General features: G+C 41.8%; 1 protein-coding gene across 1 annotated transcript in view; it reads left to right on the top strand.

The window, feature by feature from the left end:
* ADCY5 (adenylate cyclase 5) overlaps nucleotides 1–15782 on the top strand; it is a 202719-nt gene that overhangs the window by 57552 nt on the left and 129385 nt on the right. The gene's annotated exons all lie outside the window — the stretch shown is intronic.

The raw sequence follows: 15782 nt of genomic DNA, 5'->3' as shown, positions 1-15782 counted from the left end.
TGAGGTCCAGAGCCAGCTCAGTCCTGGTACACCTCTGAAGACCTTTTTCACAGTCTACTTCTCCTATGTCAGAGCAGCTTCTTGTGGTCACAGCAGAAAGTTTCGCTCGTGTTTCTCTCCAGAAGGCAGATGGCAGCCACTGGTATAACAAAAACCTTGGTGACAGTTAAATGCATTCAGATGTGCCCGTTCTAGATGCCTGTCTAATGTATTTAGCCATAATTTTTTTATTTTTTCTTTTTCTGCTGAAGGCACAACTTGCAAGTTCTGGTGACAACTAGTTTTGGTGCAGTAGACTTGAAACCTGCTGGTTTCAGGCTCTCCAAATTCTGTATTTACTCAGAACGGGAATTGAGCATCTGTCTGCCTCAGGAGGCAAGATTTTCTGGGACTGTTCTTATCTTTAACCACATTAACAATAAATTTAATTAAGTATCTAGCCTAGAAAGGCTGTGGTTGTGTACATGCAGATTGCATATGTGTTGTCAGCTTTGCATAGGTAGGGATAGGTATGACTGCACTCCCTAATGCATAATTATCAGCTTTTAACTGAAGCTTCATGTTGCTCTTTGAGTGGCAGACTGAATGAGCCTGAGCACTCTGCATGGTGTTTGTGAGGGCCATTTTGCTAACTCTTTTGGGTGAAATCCTTGCCCTTTGACAGTCCTCCAATCTCAAACTGCTAGCAGGGACTGTAAATGCTCTAATTCCATGTGTGGCTGTGGCAGGATCCCTCCAGCATAAAAGCTTCAGAGGGCAGTGATTTTATAGGCAGGGTTGATGAGATTAGACACATCTACAGTCCCTAATGCAGCACAGCCTCTGAGCAGTGCTGTGGCCCGTGGGGCATCCTCACACAATTTCCATAATTCAGAAAGGCCCAAAGGTCAGAGCAGCTGAAAGAGCACAAGCAGCAGTGCCAACAGGTGACACAAAGCCTCTCTAGTTTGTCCCACCCTTAGGCTCTGAATTATGAACTGCTCCTCTTTATGGATGTAGGATGAAATCTTGCCCTTATTTCACTCCCAGAATTATGCATAAAGCTACAAAATTACATCAATTTCTTTTTAAAACTGTTGCAAAAGCCTTATCAGTGATTACAGCTAGAGAGAACACTATTAAAAAATTCATCCTGTGCACAGCAAAGCTGAGGCTCATCTTCTGTTAGCAGCTTAAAAGTAACTTGTATGTCTTATTATTATTTGAATAACTTAGTGTTTAGGTGCATATCAGAATTTACGATACTTTTCTCTGGCACAAGGGGGGGTTTACCCCCCTTATGAGCTGGAATATGATTAATGTGATAAGCTGTAACAGATCTGTAGTGAGAAAGATGAATACAGAACCATTCATTAGTTTTCTTTAAGAGTACAATACTGTATATCTATATTAATTTAGACTGAAACATGAGTTTTGAGGTCTGTGCAGAGGAGAACGTAACCAGTTTTGTACCTTTGTATAGTGCATTCCTTTCAAAGGCAGCAGAGTGCAGGATCCAGCTATTCTGTAGCCATAGCTGTATTTTTTGCTTCTTCTCTTTAGTGGCATCCCCTGGAAAAGCTTCTGTATTCAGTGCATGCATTGCTTCTTGGAAAGACCATTCCAGGTTTTGATTAAAACAATCTTCTTACGCGCAAACAGGGATCAGATTTGGTATCAGGGACAGGTTCAAAGCCCATAATACCCTCTAAAACCTCAAATCTAAACAATGTGTTGTGATTTTCAGAAGGCTCCAAGGTGTGTTTTTCCCCATGGGAGCCTGTGGCTGCTGTTAAATATTAAAGGATAGTGTTAGAGACCCACAGATAATCTTGACAAGATGGGGAGCTTTTCTTCATGCTCTGTGCACAATTTGAATGCCATTCCTTTCTCCTCTTTAAAAATTGTTTTCATTAGCATTTCCAAAATATACATTACAGGAGACTGTAAACATTATGGGATAGCAATCTAGCTGTGATTTGATACAAACTAAAATTACCACCATCAGCAATAAGCAGAGACACCATAAAAGGGAAACAAAGCAGCGCTGCATATTTGTGTAGGGGCAAGGTCAAACGTGAGAGACGTCCCAGCCTCTCTGCTGAGGAGGAAGAGGTGATTGAAGGGGTGAGGGCCTGGGATTTCATCAGGATCCAGGGAATGTTTGGAGGGAAATAAAAAAGGCAAAATACTAGCTTTGCATAAATGGGAGTATAACACAGGTGGGATGAAAGGCCAGGGTGTTGTGTCAGAAAAACTAAATTATTTGATTTCTGAAGGGGACAGCATGACTTTATGTATCGGGGAAAGGTCTGTGGGAAGCACAAAAACTTTGCCAGGGGTCATCTTTGTTTTCTCCATTCACTGATGCCCCGGGCAGGCCTTGTGGTGCTGCTTTCAGGGCAGGATGTGTGCAGTGTGCTCCGTGGATGGACAGCACCCTGGGCTGACACCCGATGGCACCACCTGAACCCGCAGTGCTGCAGCACTGGAAGGGCTGGAGCTCTGGACAGCACAGGGAAGGGCTGGAACTCATGGACAGCACTGGGAAGGGCTGGAGCTCTGGACAGCACTGGGAAGGGCTGGAGCTCATGGACAGCACTGGGAAGGGCTGGAGCTTGTGGAGAGCACTGGGAAGGGCTGGAACTCATGGACAGCACTGGGAAGGGCTGGAGCTGGTGGACAGCACTGGGAAGGGCTGGAGCTCTGGACAGCACAGGGAAGGGCTGGAGCTCGTGGAGAGCACTGAGAAGGGCTGGAGCTCTGGACAGCCCTGGGAAGGGTTGGAGCTCGTGGAGAGCCCTGGGAAGGGCTGGAGCTCATGGACAGCACTGGAAGGGCTGGAGCTCGTGGACAGCTCTGGAAGGGCTGGAGCTCTGGACAGCACTGGGAAGGGCTGGAGCTCTGGACAGCACTGGAAGGGCTGGAGCTCATGGACAGCACTGGAAGGGCTGGAGCTCATGGACAGCGCTGCTTTGCTCATGCAGTTCACCTGCCTTGAGACTAGGGGATGCATCATCAGGAAAGGCACAGCAGTAACCCCTGCAGCTCTCCAGAGCTGTAAGTTATGGGCTGGACTGCATGTGCTGCTGGCATTATCCAAACAGTTTAAAGGCAATTTGCAGGATTTTTCCTACTTGTGTGTTTGCCACCTTTGCCATGGGTGTGGAAAACATCTATGTGGGCTCCACGTCCTGATGTCCAAGGGAAGATGGGGTACCTGCTGCCCTGTTGCCCTAGTGCTCGCAGGTTTTTCTGCTGTGATACCCAGAAAAGGCCTGCTGACAAGTAGCTGTGGATGGCAATGCTTCTCATTGCAACAAGGAGATTCTAAGTGTTGATAGCTCTTCATAGCCAAAGTTTTGTGACACTCGAAATTGAACTAATTTGAACTGAGGTCTAAAGAAACCTGTTCTACCACAGGGAAGGGATGCTTTCCTTCATCTTGTTCTTTCCTGTAAAACCACAGCAAGTTCTTCTGCAGGAAGCTGACCCAAGCAGTTATTGTACAGTGAAGTACTTTGCAAGAGCAATATTTTATTTGACATTCTGAAATGGGTGTTGCACTTTACCTCATTCCAGGGCTAACCCTGTTGTCAGAGTCTGCAAAGATTGTTTCTTATCCCCTAGGAAATAGGCTGGAAAATGCACGGCAGCCAGTCTGGTTGTGTCTGGCATGCTCAGATGGTTGTGGGTGGGAGGATCAAACCCAAAGATGCCTTACAGAGAGATTAGAGACTGGGCTTTTCACTCACACACATTTCGTGTTTGTGAAGGGTTTCCAAGGTCAATAGGTTAACATATTTTTCAAAGACCTAGAAGGAATTAGGTATTGAAAATGTGTTCTCTGTCAGTTGCAAAGTCAAGATAGCCTAGGGAAGGCTTTAAAACTGCTCCTGCTTTTGATGGACAACACAGGTTTATTTTGTAGACCTGTCAGTATCTTACATTAATTTGTTCTATCACAAACAATGCCAACAAAGATAAAAAGTAGAATTTTGAGATTTTTGTTAAGTGTGTCAGTATTCAGGGGTCCGGAGAAGATGTTGGTTGTTGGTTCGGTTGTTTTCTTTCAATTGTTTTCTAGGTTAAATCTGGTTCTTTTGTGCTCAACTCATGTGCTATAGTAATAATTTTTAAACTATACTGGCAGTGAAGGCAGGTGATTGATGCTGCCAGCTTATGTCTTATAGACATCTGCACAAGATTTGTGTTGTTGATGACCTCCTAATGGGAATAGCTTTTCTTTAAACACTATAAAACTTTCTAACTAGGTTGTAAATAGTGCACTACATTTTGATTAAGAGGAATGTTAAATAAACCATAATATTTAAACTAGATTTTATTTCTTGCAATTACTCAGACTCCAAAGTTAAATTCCCTTTCATTAAATCACAATGAGGGCCTATTGTTGCTAGTCTTTGTGTAAATATATACTTACCTGTAGTCAGGGAAAGATGGGCAGGAGAAACATGAAAAGAGTGAAGTGTTGTGTGTAAGGAGGCAGGGCTGATAGGGGACCCTTCTGAAAGAGATATTTCACTTCAGCAATAATTATCCTTGAAGTTTGCACTGCTGCTTTGCACTGAATTGACCTCACGTTATCAATTGTCTTTGTGTAGAATTAATTCCCAGATGAAGGTGGCTTTACAAACAGAATAGCTGAGATGACCCCAACTCTTCCAGACCAGGTATGGCAGCCGCAGTGTGCTGGCAGCAGGTTTGTGTCTGCTTCTGTGTGGGAGGAAGCTGGTGCACCACCAGTGCTTCCAACAGAGATCATTGCACCTCTGCTCCTTACAGTTCCTGTGGAACCTGCTCTCACTGGAAATACGGAATGTTAAATAGGAAAGATGGGACAGGTGTAAAAGGCACAGGTGGTTCCACCACACACTTGGAATACCCCCAGTGTCTCTCTCTTAGAGGTCAGAAATGCATGAACTGGGGGAAAATCCAAGTGCACACTTCAGAGTCAATCTTCATTTCCTCCCCACTCCTTAGGAAGGACAAAATGTCAGAATCTGTGGGATGTCTGATTTTTTACAGTTGTGTCATGTACAAAGTATTAAGTGGGGTTAAGAAGGTAAAGCCTTTGTGCAATCCTGTAATTCCACTTTTGCAGCTCTTCTTGGATTTTTGAGAAGCTGATGTACCCGATGTGCCTCTGCACACTCGTACAGACCCATGGAGGTGCACAAGTCTGTAGGTGGAAGTGTGAGGAAGGGACATGACACTTTCCAGGTTACCTGATAATAAATAGTGCCTTTGGAATACCCGTAGTTTCATCAGCTTTTTCATCAGAAAAGGTAGTCCTTGAAAATAATTTCCAAAGATAATTTTAAGATATCATATATCTGGAGGTAGGATTATTATCTGTTTTATGTAGTGTTAAGTGATCTCAGCTTATTGTACATAAAAATAGTCTAACTCTCAAATATAAATATATTCTTAAAAAAACCCAAGATAAAATACTGGAAAAACTGAATAGGGCAGCTTCAAAAAAAAGTAGAAAATCTTCCTATTTTAGAAAATAGTGTTTCAGAATCAAGGTTGCCACAGGAGGAAAAAAAAAAGATAAACACTTCTGGGATTTTTTTTTGTTTGTTTGTTTTGAGTGTTTGTGGGGTTTTTTTGTTTGTTTGCTTGTTGTATCACAGAATTTTCACTCAGACCAATAAAAGTTTGTTTTAAAGTTGCCTTGTCAGAAATGCAGACCAGCTATGTCTCTTCAAACTCTCCATAATTTCCTGTTATGTTTGTGCAAGTACCTGCCAACTATTCCACCACGAGTTTTGCAACTCATTTAAATAAATACATACTTTGCTGTATCCTATGTGGGCTAAGGCAATGCTATTTTAACTGAGCAGTCCCTTTGCAAAATTTTGCACATTCACAACTCAGCACTTCTCGCTCCTGTAGGTAACACTGTCACAGACTTGCATGTCTAAACAGATGCTTGATTTTTCAGTGGAGTAAATACTGACTTCATCTCTGTTTCAGACAGCTCTTGCTTACTCTAATGCAGAATAATTTAGGGTTAATATTGTCTGTTTGATTTGAGAATGAAGCAGTTGTTGAAGTTAGGGTGAATAATTCATTTTTCAGAGTTCTGAAGGGTACATGTTAATATTGTGAAGCTGCAGCTGATGCTACTAAAGCCATTGATGTTAAGAGAACAAATTGCCATTTGGCATGCTGAAAAATTAACCCAATTTACAGCATGGGTGAAGATGAACTCTCTCTGGTGAAAGCTATATTTAAACCACCAATGAGATAATTACATCTTGGCCTTCTAACGCATCTCATGTAGCACAGATGTGACTGCTTTTTCTTTATAAGTGAATACATCTAACAACTTCTAAAAAATGTGCTTGTTTTTCAAGATTTTGTGCATTTTTGCTGGGAAAGTCTGGAATAGAAACAATGTAAGACATCCATGCGTAATGTGTCAGCTAAGGATTAAGCCACAAGATAGACAAAGCCAAGCCAGTGGATGCTGTTTGTACATGACCAGGACTTCAGAAGGGTTAGTGCAAGTCCCATTTCCAAGAAGGGTGAATATCTGTTGTGGGTGCAGCATCTTATGAACACAGTTAATGACTGTACAAGTTAGTCTAAAAGGAAGCTTTGTCTTTCCATGTTTATTATTTTACATGTTAAAGTTGCACAAGCAAACCAGGGCCATTTCTCTGTGATGATAAAAATAAGGCCTGTGATATTTGAATGGGGGGTTTTAGCTTTATCTGTTCAAATCACCTGCAGGACCTCACAGCAATTGCTGCTCCTGCAATTGAGCTGAGCTTTCCTGAGCAAACAAATTGTCCACCAAAACAATGTCTTTGTGTTTCTAATAGAACTGGAACAAACACATCTCTTTTGTTCCCTTGTTTGTGCGTGATTTGTGTAGAAGATGACAGTGCAGAGCAGGGAATGGCTTTCATCTGCTAAAATCTCTCCACTCACCAGGCTCCAGGAAGATCCTGGAAGCACCCACCACCACCCTGTACATCCTTTTGCCTCCCTGCTGCTCTGTCTTTCTCTAATTTGGGGGAAATGACAGCCCAGGTTTGATGTTTGTGCCAGGTGAGAGTAGTGGGGAGGCATTTGAACCTTGTGGTGTGATGTCCCCAGGATAGGCTGAGCAGTCACTGGTGGTCAGAGGATGAAAAAAAACTGAGAAGGGACAGTGTGGAGTGTACCCAAGGAAACTGGAAGTTGTTTATTGTAATGAGTTTTTCTCTCACCTTTCTTTCCTCAAATCATTGGTCTCACAGCTGAATTTCCCTGGGTACTGATAACCTTGATGGCTTCCAGGAAGCCCTAAGCTTGCTTCTTCACCAACAGAGGTTGTCACTGTGCTTGTAAAAAGGTTTTGTTCAAGCCTTGCCCCTTTCTGACACTTTTCCTTTGGGTGAAACTGGTTGGTATTTACACCATCGATTTGTATGTTTGGTGAGGAGAAAAGAAGTTATAATTCACAGTCAGTTACAGAATTTAGGCTAAATAAACAGATCATCTTCCCGTGTTGAGCAGTCCTGTTGGTTAAGCAATCTGAGATGCAGTTGCAAGGGGAAAAAAAGGTGTTCTTGTACAGCAGTATCCAGTCCTCCCTCCAGTGTGTCAAAGAGCACTTTCTGCATACCTGCAAATGTGCCCTAGACCCTGTTGTTCAGTCAGTGCTTACAGGCAGTATTTGGGCAAGGGGGTTTGTGGCATCTCGTGTATTTACAATGACAAAATGTCAGCATCTGAGGCTTTCTGAGCGAGCTTGGGGTAGCTGGGATGCATTAAGATACTCTTAATTTCCACATGGTGCAGTGACACAACAGCTCTTGCATCACATGAACCTGAAGAGGATTGGCTGTGGCACTCAACACCATGGTTTAGTTTAGTTGAGATGTTAGGGCATGGGTTAGACTCAGTGATCTTAAAGGTCTCTTCCAACCTTGTGGTTCTGTGATTCTGTAATGAAACACTGATTTGTTTTCTTTGTAAGGAGACAGGTAAAATTAGACAAATTGTTACTTAGCTTCTTCAGCTCAAAAAGGAGAAATGAAAATGGCTGGTTTTGAGATGGAGCTGATGAACTCATTCACAAGTTCATTCAGGTTTGTCTAAAAAGAAAAACAGCTGTGAGGAGAGGTAAACTGCATTTTCTGTTTTGTTTTGAAGCTGTGTCTTTACCTTTAAATTGATGTGAACCTTAAAAAGAGATCTGGATACCTGAAGCTAATAATAATAATAAAGCAGTCAGTTTGTGAACCTCAACAACCACAAAAAAACTTCAACCAAACAACCAAAAAAAAATCCAAACAAGCCAAAAAGAACATCTTTGGGTATGATTTTTGATTATTTGGCAAAAAAGGAGATGTCTTTGATCTGTGCACCTCCATACATATTGAGTGGCTGAATTGAAGGAGTTTATCTCCCAGACTTAAAAGCAGGGGAGGCTGAATTTGGAAAAATAGTTGTTCTCACAGTTTTTTATTAAAGAAGGAACAAACACAAGGGTGAAGTAGCATGTGAAAAGCCACACCACAAGTTGGTGACGGAACTGAACCTGTTACACATTTGAGTGCCTTGATCACTGCTCCTCTCAGCTCTGCAGGAGAGGAAAACCCCTGCCTGTGCCTGACAGACTGAGCAGAGCTCCCCTCTGTGCCTGTGCCCTCTTTGATAGAAGTGTGGTATTAGGGCTCGTTCCTCGTGCTAACACCTCTCCTCCTCCCAGGCACGGTTCACAATCATTTATGCAGGACTGAGTTCTGCAGTGGTGTTGACTGGTTGTGGTCTCTCAGTTCCAGTCAGTGGTTGCAGGTTAGGAAGGGAATTAATGCACTCTGGTATCTGTATGGCATTAGGAGTCTCCATACTGACTTCAGGTCTGGGAAAACAAGACTCCTAAGGCTCCAATGCTGGTTCTGAGACTTGCCATCCAATGGGATGTTGGTGTAGATTTGCACTGTGGGGAATGCTTTGCAGTTCCTGGCTGTCTGCTTGGGGGAAATATCAGATCCTTGAAACTTCACTCAGGTTGTCCACCCAAGCATGGGAACTGATCTGATAAATATATTAATATTAATTATAATATATTAAATATATTACTAGTGGAGTGATTTACTGGATAGATTTGATGCCTGGATAGTGGAGCTCACCTTTGACCTCATGGGGGCAACTTAACTGCTCTGTGCTCGTAAAATGAGTATCAGAGCTATGTCACAAGGCTAATTAATGTTGTTAAAGTGCTCTGAGGCCCAGAGATAAAAGGGGTCATAGAATACTGGTGTTAAATCCGACATCTATTTGTTGATAAAGTATCATTGGGTTCTTGCCCTATTGCCTAGGATCAGACTGATTCCTGCTTAATAATTTGAGTGTTTGTAGGTCTGGAGATAGATAGCTAATCAACTACATATCACTGCAATTACTGATATGGAATCATCATTTTCTGTAAGGATTCCCCGAAATTGCTTCTTTTTAAGTTTGAATTGTCCACAGACTTCATTACCATTTGGCATTAAAATGTTTGGCAAAAGTTTCACTGTGATGAGTAACTGGAAGCATAGGCCATCTTTTGTGTCTTACCACTTGACCTAATCACATGTGTGATGTACAGCCCTAAAGGAACTGGATCCAGCATGCTATGGATTACCCCTCCTCCCCACTCCCAACAGGCATTTCCAAGCTTCCAGTTAAACCATGCTTGTTACAGATAGGGCTTGGTGCATGTTTAAAGCAGGTTATATGGATTTAAATACTTCACTGATTCTTGCTCTAATATGTCAGGGTCTTAGAGGAAGGTTGCTGCTCCCAAATGCCACAGATTTCCCCTAGTTGTCTGGAGCTTTAAAAAATTATTCATATTTTTATGGTGATGGTCAGTTGAGAATGTTTCAGGCTCCTTTGCAAGAATAAGGTTGGCATGTGTAGAAAAGCCTATCAAGCTGCATTTCCTTAGCTAGCATCCCTTGATTTCCTTTGGAGAAGCTGTGGCTCAAGTGGCCTTAGATTGACACCAGATGGTGAAAATATAAAGCATTTTCCTGAGCTTTTCCCTCACTTAGTGCATAGGTCTGGCTCTGTTGTACTTGTGCATCCCAGCCAGCAGCAGCACGGAGTCATTCTGTGCCTGTGTGTGCGTGCATGCTTCTGTGTGCCTGTGCAAGAGGAGAGGGGGAACTGTTCAAAGCAAGGGTTGTTTTGAGGTGCTGGATTGCACTTCCCATGGTAGATGGGAGATTATGGTACTGTGGGAAGACGTGTTCCCGTGGTAACTGAGCTGTTTTACCCAGAGATGGAGGGGAAGCTGAAGTTGTGCATTTCCTATAGACATTTACTACAAGTTTTTCATCCAGCATTAAGAGCTCATTATATTTGAATCACCTTGATCTGGATGAGAGATTTTTCAGCACGAGGCAGAACCTGGTCTCTCTTAGCTGTAAAGATGCTGCAGGAAACCCCATGATTCTTTGTGGGCATTGGGAATTTTAGCAATAGGGCCACATTGACAGTGCAGCTGTGGGGCTTCCAGTTCTCCCCTGCGTGTAACTCTGGGCAGTGCAGCCTCTGAGAAAGAGCTCTACACCATTATCACTGTGAGTGTAGGGCATCTATCTCTATCTATAGAAAACCCACAGTGTTGTGTCAGAGTAGAGCTGATTGCCCCAGTGCTCCCCTTCGCATCCAAGGTCTGCAGCTTGAAGTCCTCTCGAAGGAGGAGAGTGTACAACCATCCCTTCACAGACCTTGCACAGGCCTTCTACTCCAAGCAGGAGAACCAGAGAAGGTGGAGTTGGGGTTAAGCTGCCCTTTTTATGTTCAACAGCTCACTATTACAGCTTATTTTAGGGACTTGCTTTAGAAGCCAACCATGCTAAGTCTTTTGGATGTGAATCTTGAATTTAAGAGCGATCCCTTTGGGGTGATATAACATTTTCCTTTGTTCAACTATTTCTCAGTATGTACTCTTCCCCCACAAATGTTTCATGGAATGCATGAGAACAGGGCCCTCTCCAGCCTGTTTTGTGAGGAGCATCTAAAAGAGAAGTGGAATGGACACTTTTCAAGTATTGAAAACTCTTACAAAGTTTAAAAGATTTAGTGCAAATTGCTCTCACTTCAAACCTGTCCACCTACCTGAATCTCATCTTCCCTGTTTTTTGAAAACGCAGAGGAGGAACAAATCTCACTTTGATAAAATTGCTTCATTTGTTCCTTAAGCACCTGAATAACTCAGTATTCTAAAACTATGCTAGGGAAATATTAAAGCAGAAACAGAACTCCAGAAGCTGACAGTGATTTGTGTTGCCTCGTGCATATGCATTTCTGCATAGCCCTGAATTATTGATTAGCTGTTATTTCAGTAATGGATTTTTCTGCATATTTGCACTGCCCTTAGAGAAATTTGCAAGAATGCAATTGTTAATTTGTATTGTTGAGACAATCTAGCATGTCTTTAATGGCTTTTAGGAGATGATCCTGTCCTGCCATGGCACTGCTAATCTATGGAAATTCATTGCAGTGGATTTAGTTTATACTGATATATATGAGAGAAGATGGGGCCTTTCATTGCTTTGATACATTTCTCTTCCTCCAAGCAATAACTGTTGTGCATTTAGCAAGATGTTTTTCTGGTTTCAACACGGAAGCATTATTGTAGTAGCATAGAAAGCTTTTTGTCATGGACATGAAATTTCATGCAGCAATAGGTTTAACTGAAGTGGCTTTTAAATCATGTAGCAATGCCCAGATAAAAGAAAATCTAAAAGTAGGAAGTATAGGTAATCACATTACTTTAAATAATTGCTCTTTGTAATATTTCTGTTAATTTGTGGTATAGGGAAGGAATTAAATTTGGATATTAATAAGCATCAGATTATCAGAGACAAATTAGTCCATTTCAGAAGAGCATTGAAACAGCTCCACTGGGTCACAGAAAGACTTCCGTGACTCAGACCAGAGCTTGGCCCTTCCCTTTCTTTTCCCAAAGCATCTGCTGCTGGCCAGTGTGGAGCAGCAGCAGCAGCAGCAGCAGCAGCAGTATTCTTTCCCAGCTTCTGGCAGCCAGCCATTTGGGTTCTGCTTCGGCCAGAGGTTGTATCTGCATCATTGTATTTAATAGCCCATGGTGGACCTTTCCTCCATGAATTTCTCTAATTGCTTTTCTTTTAATCCATTTATGCTTTTGGCTTTCAAAACATCCTGTGGCAATAAGTCCCACAACTTAATTATGTAGTGTATAATAAAAAAAAATAAAATTGGCCCCTCTTGTTTTAAGCAAACTGTCTGACCATTTCATTTGGTGCCCCCTGTTTCTTGCATCAGGAGAACAGTTGTTCCTGCTCACTGTCTCTGTGCTATTCCTGATACTAGACCATAATCATATTCTTCTCCACAGTGATCTCTCTTGCAGGCTGCAAAGTCCTCATCTGGGTAATCTCTTCTTGTAAAAAAAGCTGTTTTGTACCTCTGCTATTTATGTCTTCCTTCTCCCTGTCTTTTTCTAATTATCCCAAATCCATTTCAGAACAGCACCCATTAATGAAAATGCAGGCAAAACTCAGTTTATATGCAGAGAGATGATGTTCTCTGTTTCTTCTGTAATCATCCCTGACACTGAAATTTTTCCCTTTTACCATCCCCAAGCATTCATTTTGGCATTCCATGCCAAAATTCCATGTTACGGTTTCAAGATCTCTCCCCTGAGTAAGAAAAGGGTAACTTAGATCACATAACTGTGTCTGCAGAAACTCAATGGGTTTTATCCATGGATAGCCCATTGCATTTAGTGACACTGTATTTCCCAGTATCCCCAAGCAGCCTTCTTCCTTCCTGCTGTTTATAGCACGTATCTTTGCCTAATGGGTAGAACTGAGCAAATAATGTATGTGAAAGTTTTTGCCTCAGTTGTTGCCTGTTTCAGTTGAATTGCAATTTCTTCAAACTCAGGTTTTTCCACTGCTGTACAAAGCAACACCGAGTAGTGAGGGGAAAATGAGCCATTTGCTCAAGCAGAAAACCACCCTGATCTGTTTGTCCTTTTCCTGCAATTCAGGCTAGCTCTGGAGTTCTAACACAGCCCTGCTCTGTGCTAGAGTGTCTCTACCTGCACAGAAACTGCTCTGAGAGGAAAGCTGTCTCTCAGTAATACTTTTCTCTCCGAGTGATTAAAAATTGCAGTTAACAATACATTTTTAAAAAATTAACATTAAAGTTTATATGGCCAGACTGTGTAAATTCATTAAATAAACAGATGAAAAGTGGATGAAGGCTTCTTCGTGCTGTCCCTTGCAAAGGCAAGGCAGGAAATGCCACCTGGGCAGGAAAAGAGGGGTGTAAGCAAAGGACACAGGCTGCAGCAAGGGACCCTGCTTTCCTCCAGCTCCTTCCTTACTCCTGGTGCACAGACATGACTCGGGTCAAGGTCTGCTTTGTTCTTCAAACCCTTTCTCTCTCCAGTTTCTGCATGAGTGCTAAACCAATGCAAAACTAAACACAAAGGTAAAAATCCATTTTACTGGCATTTGACATGCTGAAAGGCACAGTATTTCTGGAAATGGAAAACTTGTGTGCTGTGACTGGCTGTTTGATGGCAAATGTAAAGCTGGATAGCTTGGTAAAAAATCCAAATAATCTATTTTCACTGAAGCTCTGGCTTTCCAAGTAGCAACACAGTAACCAAATTTGGTTCCTCAGAGGCTTGCATGGTCATTGGGTATTTAGTATTGAGTAAATATTAGTTTTCCTGGTCTGGTGGATTTGTGATACTTTGTGTGATTACTGTATTTTATTAAGAGGCATCTTTAAACAATTGTGTGATAAATAACTGCAGCATTATGTCAACTTGTATCTGTCATGTGAGTTCAGATATGACCAGAAAGGCAGTATTTCTTCTGTAGCAAATGCACATTTTGATGTTTTTTTCTTCCCCAGAGAAACAAGCAGACTTTTGTTCTCTGCAGCTCTGTGTTTATTGTCCTTCTGCTGCCTTACACTAGGGGATGAAAGTGGAGGGAGTGTTTTTAAAATTATTGTTGCTGTCTGTTAATTTTTTTTCACCTGCACCTATTATTATCCAGAAATAGAAGTTATGACTTCTTGGGTACAAGTAGAGGGTACAAGAGAGCCATTAAATGCTATTGATATGAGGTGGCAACAACTGCAGCTGGGCTTGCTCAGGAACCAAAACTAAAACTGCTGAATGCATAACTAGACCTGAGATAAGTCACAAAGGAAAGCAGGGAAAAAGCCGGTTAATAAATGCAGGAGATGCAATATCTGGCAGAGAGCCTTCCCTTTTACATACCCCCCCATCATTCCCAGAGTATCCACTGAAGATAAATTTAGAATCCCTCAATCTATTTATTGCCTGATTTTTGTATGTGTAAGTTGATACTGAGGAAAAATGGGAATGCTTCCATTTCCAGGTTTTGGCTTGCTGGAGGAGGAAAGGAGGGGCATGGTTAGGCATAACTGCACATGAGAACCAAAACAGTTTGCTGAACCCAAGAGTCTTTCAATAGCATATGAGCCAACTAATCCTTTGTGGATATAGCTTGTATTGATCTCATTAATGGACCTCTAACAATGAAACTTCCCAGCTGCAGATGGTTTACAGACAGGTGGAGAACACACAAAAGAGATTTACCTTGTTGACTGGATTCTATTATATTCTAATGTATTACTATATATAAACATAGATGGATTTTTTTTTTTTAATCCTGTAACCCTTGAACAACTAAACTGGACCTGACAAACTGGTAGAGGAAATTATGTGTCTAGGAATGCTCTTGTTAGATTACTTCTGAATCATGAAAATTTTACAATAAATATAAGAAACTTTTAAAATATACATTTATGAGGAATGGCACAGTTAACTTGTATTTCAGTCTCATAAATATTCAGCATACTGTCTCAGTAACATAATAATGAGAAATGGAAAAGCATATGTTGAGAACAACTACAAGGGGAAAAAAAAAAGCAGCAGCATTTTGTACTTCAACCAGTGTATATATAGAAAATGAGTCACTGCACCCACCTCTGAAAAGGAATGTGGCCACTTACTAGAAGAGTATTGCACCACTGTGTGATAGTTCAGGGCAGGTAACAATACAAATGCATCCCAGGCCACAGCTACAATTTGGAGGCAAAGAGGGGTCCTCCTGTGCTGTGCCTGCTCTGATAAGGAAAGGTTGCCCTCTGCCAACAGAGCATGAGCTGCAGACTTCTGCAGAGGTTTCCTTTCCATTGCCCTGTAACATCAAAGGCTTCTCAATCTAAAGCTCAAAGTGGATATTCATCTCTTAAAACAAAAACCAGGAGATGAAAGAAATTCTTCAGCTTTTGTTGACTGCTTTGTCTCTGATTGCTAGGCCAAGATTTAATTTTGCATGCTGCACTTACTGCCATGTATTTTCTCTAAGTTGAAGTAAATCAGAAAGTAGAGAAAAATGTTACCATTACAAACAGGTCAGATTTGCACCTCGTCATGCTTATGGAGCCATTGAGCACATTTTAATATCTGGTCTTTTCTGGTCTAGGCTAGATTCATGCTCTTAATCAATCATGTTCCCAGATTAGAACGAAGATAGACTGATAGCATCAGAGTTAATGAGTGGATATGCTCTCCTGGGTTCCATATGGGAGAACGTCCTTAAGAAAGGCATGGGCAATCCTTCAGCTGCAAAGAAAGTTGTATTGGACCTAAAGATGATTAGCTGCTGCCCTGGGTCCTCCCACTTTCATATGTTCCTGTGTATATTGTAATTCAACAAAGACAGAGAAAAGTGTCACTAGGGCAGCAC

The sequence above is a fragment of the Prinia subflava genome, chromosome 6 (assembly GCF_021018805.1).
Source record: "Prinia subflava isolate CZ2003 ecotype Zambia chromosome 6, Cam_Psub_1.2, whole genome shotgun sequence".
Classification (NCBI taxonomy): Eukaryota; Metazoa; Chordata; class Aves; order Passeriformes; family Cisticolidae; genus Prinia; species Prinia subflava.
The sequence above is the reverse complement of the archived record's forward strand: the minus strand, read 5'-3'. Positions and strand labels throughout refer to the sequence as shown.